The sequence below is a fragment of the Triticum dicoccoides genome, chromosome 3A (genome assembly GCF_002162155.2).
Source record: "Triticum dicoccoides isolate Atlit2015 ecotype Zavitan chromosome 3A, WEW_v2.0, whole genome shotgun sequence".
NCBI lineage: Eukaryota > Viridiplantae > Streptophyta > Magnoliopsida > Poales > Poaceae > Triticum > Triticum dicoccoides.
The window spans coordinates 411,949,007-411,957,837 of NC_041384.1; the positions used below are offsets into that span (position 1 = coordinate 411,949,007).

Here is an 8,831-nt window from a genome sequence, read left to right on the forward strand (position 1 = left end):
TTTAGACTCAACTTCGACCAGTTTGGCTTGGTAATCCTACAGACAGTCAGGCTCTGATACCAAGGCTGTCAGGACCCCGACTCAATGCCACATCGATCTAGCATGTAACACCTCATATCACTTTGCGGCCTCACGCACGGTATCCCCACGGGTGTCGCCTTACCTTTGCCCGGGACCGTTTGCGCCTTTTGGCACACGTATATGACAGTGTCGCTAGCATCCATATGATAAGGAGTCCAGGCTGACATGGCTAGTCGTAAACCCAAAGTGGCAATAACTTACAGGGACAGGCATCCATGACCCAGCATCGAACGTGTCGGTCATCAGCGAGTGAATCCAGGCTGTAGAACTGGGCTAACAGGACTCCGGTGAACCGGGCTGTAGCGGGCTAACAAGACTCCGGTATTCATCGCGTGACATTTCCCCGAAGGGACAGACACGGGATCGAAGGACACATGCCGGCCAGCCTAAGTGTTCCGGAGCAGTAGCAAGCTACCAGGACTCAGTGGAAGCACTAGGAGACATTTCCCGGTAAGAAAGACTACTAAGGATAAACAACTAGATAGTCAGATCCCACACATAGCAATACACATTACACGTACGCATAACATGCAAGTATGTGTTATACAACATGGCATCACAGCATAACTCAACAACTCATATAGATAAAGGCTCAGAAGAGCCATCATAGCATTTATACAAACAGGGGTCACATGACCCAACATTCAGAGCAATCAAGCAACAAACGGAAGCATTACATGTCTAAGTACAGACATCTATAAATGAAAAAGGCTGAAAGCCTGACTATCTACAACGTCCGATCAAGATCGTAGCTGAGGTACAAGCTACTTGTCGAAGTCCATGAGAACACTAGTAAGACCGAAGTCTCCGCTGCAAAAACATAAATAAAGCAACATGAGTACAAAGATACTCAGCAAGACTTACATCAGATCCTATCATACATGCATTTGTATAAAAAGAGTAATGTGGGGTTAGTTGCAGCAAGCCAGCTTTGACTCTGTGGCTATCCTGTTCTACGACTACCAAAAACTCTTGAGGTGAGACAACGTACACGAGTCCACTAATCATCACACAATACACTACTATGGATTCATCCCCGTCTCCCTACGAGAAGGTCATCCATAGCACTCACACTTGTCTTGAGCATTTTAGAGTATCCACTTCAAGTTGTCTATGTACCATGTAAGCATCCAAGAAGTCCATAACCGCGGACCCGGCTATTCGAATAGATCATGTTAACCCTGCAGGGGTGTACTTCTTCACACACGCTCTCGCCACTTACCGCCATGTACACGTCATGTATCTCGGCAACCTTCAAGCGGAAGCCTGGCGAGGGTGTCGGCCACGACCTGACTAACCACACAAGACTCTAGTCCAGATTTATCGCCTATTCGGGTTCCATCCGCAAGGAGATCCGGCCGGGGTTTCGCTCACGGCCCCAAACGATGTGTGCAGGGTTCTCGAGCCCACCATCCGGGTGCCACTCGGTACACCAGGCCACGTGTGCCTAGTCTGTCCCAAGCCTACCCTGCCGGGTGCCACTTGTTGAAAAATAGCACTACCTACAAACACCAAAAACTAGTTGCGACTCCTGGACAGAGACCAAGTTGGTTAATAATTTGAGAAGGGTCGAGTTACCGGAACCCAATGTGTGGTAGTATCGAGTCATTGGACAACGTACATAGAACTCAGTGCTTAACGACGGTTCCAGTGAGACAACCCACCATGTACTCCTACATGGCCTCTCACCGCTACCTTTACCAAATCGTGTTCACACACTTCACTCTCAGCATCAGAACATATCGTAACACTCCAATTCATTCCCAATGAACCAGACCTGACACAACTCTAAGCAATAGCAGGCATAGCATGGTAGGAACACAACATGGCTCAATCAACTCCTACACATGCTAGTGGGTTTCAACTATTTACTGTGGCAATGACAGGTCATGCAGAGGAATGGGTTCAACTACCGCAGCACAAAGTAGCAGATGAATCGTTGTTGTCCTAATGCAATAACTGAGAGCAGGAGCAAGAGAGTAGGATTGTATCGGAATGAACAAGGGGGTTTGCTTGCCTGGTAGATCAACAGAGGAGGCACTGCTTCACAGACAGGTACTCTGGAACGGTCTCCGGAGCAGGACCTATCGAGAAGGAACAGTGTCGACAATCAATACACAAACATATGCAACAATATGATGCATGAACATGGCATGTAGATGTGATGCTGTTTGAGCTAATGCAACTAGCATCCATTTGGTTGAAATCCATTTGAACCAATGCATCTCCAAATTAAGCCCTTATATAAGCCATTTTAGTGTTTCACTTATACAGTAGGTATAAGTTGGTTTGTCATGCATGAAACTAGTACAGATGGATAGATTGCATATTTCTGATAATTTTTCATATATAAATTATTTCAATCTGAGCTACGGTTGAATTTCTATGAATTTTTGAAGTTTAAATCATTTTCTGGAATTCCTGTTTTAAAATAATTCCAAAAATAAATAATTGCGCCAGCACGATGTCAGCGAGTCAACTGCGCTGACTGGTCAAACCTGACGTGTGGGGTCCACATGTCAGTGACAGGGGGTTAAACAGGGTTAGTTTAATCCTAATTAAAAAGGTTAGTGGCGCTGGGGCCCACTGTCAGTGTCGGGGGGGTTAGTTAACGGTGATTAGCCTTAGGCTAATCACCTGGCCGACGGGGCCCACCCGTCAGGCCGGCGAGGTCGTCGGCGGCGACCTCTGGACGCGGCGGCGTCCGTGATACAGGCCACGGGGGCGGCGTCGGAGAGCACCGGGGCGTAGCCCGGGCTCGTCCGCATCCAGGGGAGCAGACGGGAAGCCGCGGGGACGCCGGAGCTCGCCGGGGCGAAGCTCGGGGCGGCGGCCGGAGTTCGGCTTCGAGCGGAAACGGGCTGCGGGGCACGGGGAGGCCACCTGAGGGGCTCGGCGACACCCTCGTGGCACCGGGAGCACGATGGGGTGCTCGGTTTGGGCGGAGGCGGGCGGAGACGACGACGGCGACATGGACGGCGGCGAGAGGCTTCGGCCGTGGTGGGAAGGAGGGCTACGGCGTGCGGGCAGCTAAACGGAGAGAGGGGAACAGTGGCGGAGCTCACCGCGGTTGCAGCGGGCGTCGAAGCGGGCTCGGGGACGCACTGGAGACGGCGGGGCGGCGATGGGGATCCACGGCGGCCGGAGGTGAAGAAGGCGACGGTGATGGCTCCACGGGGCGTCCGGCGAGGCACTGCTTGACGAAGAGGTGGTGGACGACGTGGCGGAGCTACCGGACTCGAAGAGAGGGAGAGGGGGAGGTGGTGGCCGCGGCAATGGCGTGCAGCGGCGACGGCGCGTTCGGGCGGTCGCGTGGGAGATAGACAAGGGGAAGGGGAGGAATGAGAGAGAGGGAGAGAGGTGCGGGGCGGCGCGTGGCGTCGTTCCAGGGCGTCCGGGGCGACGAGGAGGACGAAGCAGGAGGTGGCCGGACACGTGGCCGCGGCCGGCTGTGGCGCGGGCACGCACCTGCTTGGGCGAGGGGGAGAAGACGACAGAGGAGGAGGCGGCTGGGCCGGGCTGGCCAGCTGGGCCGGCCAGGCCGCACAGGAGCTGGGCCGCAGGTAAGTCTCCCTCTTTTATTTCTTTTTCTATTTTTCTGACATATGTTTTGATTTAATTAAAATACTAAATCATTTTATTACCTTATGCCAATTTTTGCAGGAGCTAACTAATATTATTCCAGAGCTCCTTAATAAATGGCATAGTTTTTGGACCATATTTTATATATATAACAATATATATCCAAAGCAAATAATTATCAGATTAATCCAAATGGCCAAAATTAAATATCCATGAGCTCCTAAAATATTTGTTTGAATTTTACCTCTGACAAATATTTTTAGAGAGCAACATGAACATTTCCTTGGACCTTTTTGGAACAATTTTTATTTGGGTCACTTTCAGAGATGATTCTGAGGGTTTCACAAATCCTCATTTCAGAATTAAATGAAATTTAAACATGATGCACAAGTGACTAGCTAGTCTAGGTCATACCAGAGCTAGGGATGTGACATATTTCTACATGCTAACAACACAACATAACATCATACTTAAATGTGCATCTGCTAATCTAACAAATATCCCCATCTCAAACAAAAAGCTGTAGATATTTCCACACAGTCGATGGCCAAATCACTGTACTGAATTTAATCTAGCTCCTAAAAACATCACCTGGATAACAATTGCAACCACGACATATTTGTCCTATGATTATATGGCTAAGAAAGGACCAAACTTCTCTAGTTACTTAAATACATGCAAGCTGGTGCAACTAACTAAGATAAAGGTTAGTATAAGTTTCCTAAATAAATTTAGGTTAAAAGTCAAATCAACTAAAGTTTTTTTGTTCTTGCTATACACTGGCATATGGGATCGGTAACCCACGCACTCTGCTCCAACCCAACAAAAATAGAGAAAACAGAGCATCAATCTTGCTTTCTTTAACGCTAGAGAGATCGGTCCCAAAAGGCCTTGCTCAGGAACCAGCAAGGCATCATGTTGTGTTTCCCACAAAGACCATGAAGCATAAGCAACTAATCAGAGAAGTAGACACAAACTTGGTTACCTAGGCTCGAAATGCAGGGTTGGCGGCTACTCACCTAGGCTCGAAGTAGCTGTCTCTGTCGTCGGGTCATGGACAGTAAGGCGGGATAGATTCTTCTTGGGTTCCTCTCCCTTTGTGTGGTGGCGGCCTGAGCTTCTCCTGCCAAGCGCCAAGGAGGAAGAGATCGAGCAGAATCGGTGAGTGGGTGACTTTCGTAATGCAAAATCGGTGAAACTAAAAACGCATGCTATAGTTTGAAGCAAAGAAGTAGCATACGCATTGGAGACATCATTGTTTTAATTATAGAAGTGGCATCAAATTAAAAAATACACAAAAATAATCTAAGAATATTATCATTATAGAGCAATAATTTCTGAACTTGGTGTCTATCAAAAGTAAAATAATATAAGGAAATCTCTCTACTATCACTACAACATTGCAAACCAAACCAATCAGTAGTATAACAATCAGATCGATGATAGGGGCTTTTTCCCATGATTTCCATGTAAAATAGCATCAGTAGTACATGAATTATGCATAATCACGTTTTTGTTTGTGTTTGCAATGCATGGTGTGTTATCAATAGCTTCTCTGACCAATAGGTAACAACCATCTCTAGCTGAAAATTCCATCACATATCATGTCGTGGATTGAAAATCTGGTACGTTTATCCGATGAGAACACCTACAGATTATGTGCGGATACAAAGCACCACGATGGCAGCCCCAAGATAAGGTGTGTGAAGGAGGGGAGAGGAGAAGATCTCCAACCTCGAGCCGGCACACGAGCTGGGATAGTGCGGGTGTGGATGGCAGCAGAGCGGGCACAGAGAAACCGAACGTATGGTCTCGATGTTGTTCTTCATGCCGTCGTTGCACGCCTCCCTGCACATCACCGGCCAAAACAACCACACGCATGAACATCTAGCTCACAATCACATAAACCTGAGAGTTGTGTATTCTCTCATAACTCGTACAAAACATGAGTTGTGTATGTATTCTTAGGAAGATATTAAAATTGCATCAAGTAGCAGGCAGTCTATTGTATATATTTTTTTACAGAGGTAATGTGAATATAAGATAAGATGGTAGTATAAGATATCACAAAATATGCTACAAACATGTATATTTCATGGATAGATGGAGTGGCCTGAAATTGCATGCAAGAGGTTGAGAAAAGAAGAAGAATACTTGTTAAAGAATTACCGGAACAAAGGCAAAGTCTGCGAGAATTCCCACAAAATAATGATTTTGGACATGTATACTAGGAGAGGTGTCACCACTACATCCATGAGACCACCACGGACAGAGCTACAAGAAAGTAATACAAAAAAAATTCTTATCGATGGTCGGATGTGCACATTCTATCCATTGGTATATGTCGAAGAATGTAGTATTACTTTGACATTTAGCAAGTTGAATGGATAGTACATAACAATTAAGGCAAGTCATTTTTCCAAAAGGTGCATGAAACTCAGATATCAGTCTATATAGCACACCACGGTAGCTAATGAGAGAGAGATCGGGAGAGCAACCTGCAACACCCAGGTCAGGTTCTACGCGGTGATCAAAGAAGTTGCGCGACAAAGTAAGCAAGCGCACCCAGCGCCACCAGTCGCTAGTCAGAAGCAAACTATTATTAGGAAAGAAGAGGTGCATCACAATTGCTCATTTTCGTGTTAAGAAATTAGATTGACACCAGATGGCAAACTATAATACATATACAAAGATCAAGTACTCTCATGATGCATAGCATCCATTAAACTAAATTATACCTTTTAAGCGCGCGCACACACACACCGCAAACTGATCTGGAACTTGGAAGTATGTTCTTTTTAAACCATAAATCTTACATGCAGCTTTAAATTTAGTAAAATTTTAGTTACATTCTTTTTAATTTTCAACACCCTGGAACCTAGATAAAATCCCCCAGTAATATCCTAATCGCATCAATTGCAAAACTACATATAGTGAATAATCAGAATCAGACATGTAGCTGAACCCAGTCTCAGTTTGCTGATCAACATAGATAAGATTCGACTCCTGCAGTAGCCAATATCCAATTCCAAACAGAGAGAAGATTATACAGGGTCTAAACAATCTCTAAGAAAAATATTATACAGATTGATTGATTAGTACGCAAACTGTCGGTATATATAATATACCTGATCCCAACCAAACTCATTCTAGAGTAGCGACATGTTGTCTGCTATGTGGAAGGCGCCGTTCTCGTAGAAGAGGGCTAGCTCGCTGCAGTAGCCGGGCCTTCCCATCAGCCAGATCACCACTGGGTCCTCCTTGTGCCACCTGAATTCGAAGAAGTAGAACAGCCTCCACGAAAAAGTGGCAGATGTAAGGCATAGGATCATCATGAGAAACGCAACATGAACGAAGAGGCTGGAGGCTGCATGAGTGAGCTCACCTGGCGTCATGAGTGGTGGGGAGGCGGTAGCACTCAGTGTGGTGCCCGAGGTTGCTCACCGACGTCACAACGACGACTTTGGATAGAATCACCGCCCAAAAGGATCAAATATTCAAGTGCGGCGCATAGTTCCTTCAAGATAAAAAGAACAGCTGACTATGTGATGTTTCAAATAGTCCGTCCATAGTAGTGTACTGTGATATATTCAAGTAGTCCATCCAAAGTAGTGTACTGTGATATAAATATATAACGAATGATCACTTACTGATTAGGATCTCCTCCATAGCTAGCAATAGTATCACAAATAAATGAAAATGCCTCAAAAGCATCACTGACCATGTCACTTATTGTTCCTTGGGGCAAATTTCTGCAAGATATATTTACATATTTCATCAACCAGACATATGTCAATCTATACTTACTCGCCTAGAAGTCATGAAATTAGATAGAAATGCCATCAAAGGGTAAGCACCTATAATCAATGCAAGCGACTATAATTCCACGCTCCGCTAACCGTCTTCCAAGAAGAGCACCCCACGCCCTGTAACTAAACAGAATCATGACCATCAACAACGGAAGTCACGGAGAAAGGTGTCTTGATATGTACCTTATCTCCTCCTCTATATGGACCAGCTGGTGATAGATGTGTGGCTGTAGAGAGAGAGTTGACAGTAAACAAACCGAAAGCAATGAAAAAGGAAAACAAAGAGACTTATTACATAGGTGTATTATAAATTTTCTTGAACGGGGTATTAAATTGCCTTTCCTTTAACATTATCAAATTCCACATAATCCATGCTTTCATGGATATTATACATAGGCTGGGGGGACATTCATGCTTCCTTGAAGCACTGGTCTAATATAAAAAGAACCTTTGCTTCAGAAATATAAGTTGAAAAAAAAGAGCTGCTGATATACAATGTAAGAGTAGGACAGAGAAAATACTACACTAAATTCCTGCTCCTGTCATTTAACTAAAAAGTGAAAACCTAACCAAATATTCAATGGAATTGCTTATACTCTTCGTCCCAGCAAATCTTTCAAGTGTGTACAGAACTGCTGATGGAACGTAAGCCTATACACTACATAATCTGAACTCTTTTGGAAGGGAATTAATAAGAAATACATAAGTTGGAAATTACTGAGTAAATAAAAGAGCACACATATTACATATATAATCTTCCCGGCAGTCTATAGGAGTTTTGTCGAACACCTACAGACAAATCTTGAGGAAGATAAGCTACCCTTCCAATCTAAATCATCGTCACACCAGCATCCACTCCTTTTCTCATCACCCAGATATTCACAACATCCATACAACCTGGGAAGTATATCGTGTAGAGGAGCTCACCCACAAATCTGCCCTACGGAGGGGCATCTCTTGCTGCTCCACCTACTGAGTCTTCATCCGAATGCGCAACCCATGCACCTCCTGCAAAGTCCAAGATGTGATTTAGGGAGGAAGAAACGCATCAGAAGATTGAGCTTAGATAGGAAAAGAAGAATGGGGGCGGAGAGGACACGGAGATGGCTTACCATGCTCATCTTGGCGTCCTCTCCGGCGGTGCGGACGTAGCACGAGCTACTCCTGTTGAGCACCGAGCGCAGCAGCGGCGTGAGCAGTGGCCTGTGCCCTTCGCTGACCTGCACCCCTCCGTTGCGCCGCGTCGTCGTCATCCTCGTCGTCGACGCCCTACTGCTGCGCATGTGCGGGCGCGTGGGTGCGGGATTGGTTGGGTCGGCGCGGGCAGGGGATTCTGGGGTTTGGGAGGGAGGGGACAGG

At 45.9% G+C, this 8,831-nt stretch overlaps 1 long non-coding RNA gene across 11 annotated transcripts in view; it reads right to left on the reverse strand.

The window, feature by feature from the left end:
• Nucleotides 1-832: 832 nt before the first annotated feature.
• LOC119268357 overlaps nt 833-8,831 on the reverse strand; it is an 11,136-nt gene continuing 3,137 nt past the window's right edge. The window contains exons 1-10 of one of the 11 annotated variants that reach the window (XR_005133115.1): nt 8,585-8,825; nt 8,400-8,480; nt 7,521-7,699; nt 7,314-7,415; nt 7,049-7,180; nt 6,792-6,957; nt 5,833-5,937; nt 5,398-5,511; nt 4,683-4,786; nt 833-891 (exon numbers count right to left, since the gene is read on the reverse strand). This is a non-coding gene — a long non-coding RNA (uncharacterized LOC119268357). Of the gene's footprint in view, nt 892-2,116; nt 2,166-4,132; nt 4,787-5,397; nt 5,512-5,832; nt 5,938-6,161; nt 6,245-6,791; nt 6,958-7,048; nt 7,205-7,313; nt 7,416-7,520; nt 7,700-8,218; nt 8,244-8,399; nt 8,481-8,584; nt 8,826-8,831 lie in introns of those variants that run through there. The other 10 variants (XR_005133116.1, XR_005133119.1, XR_005133118.1 and 7 more) reach the window with 10 other exon arrangements.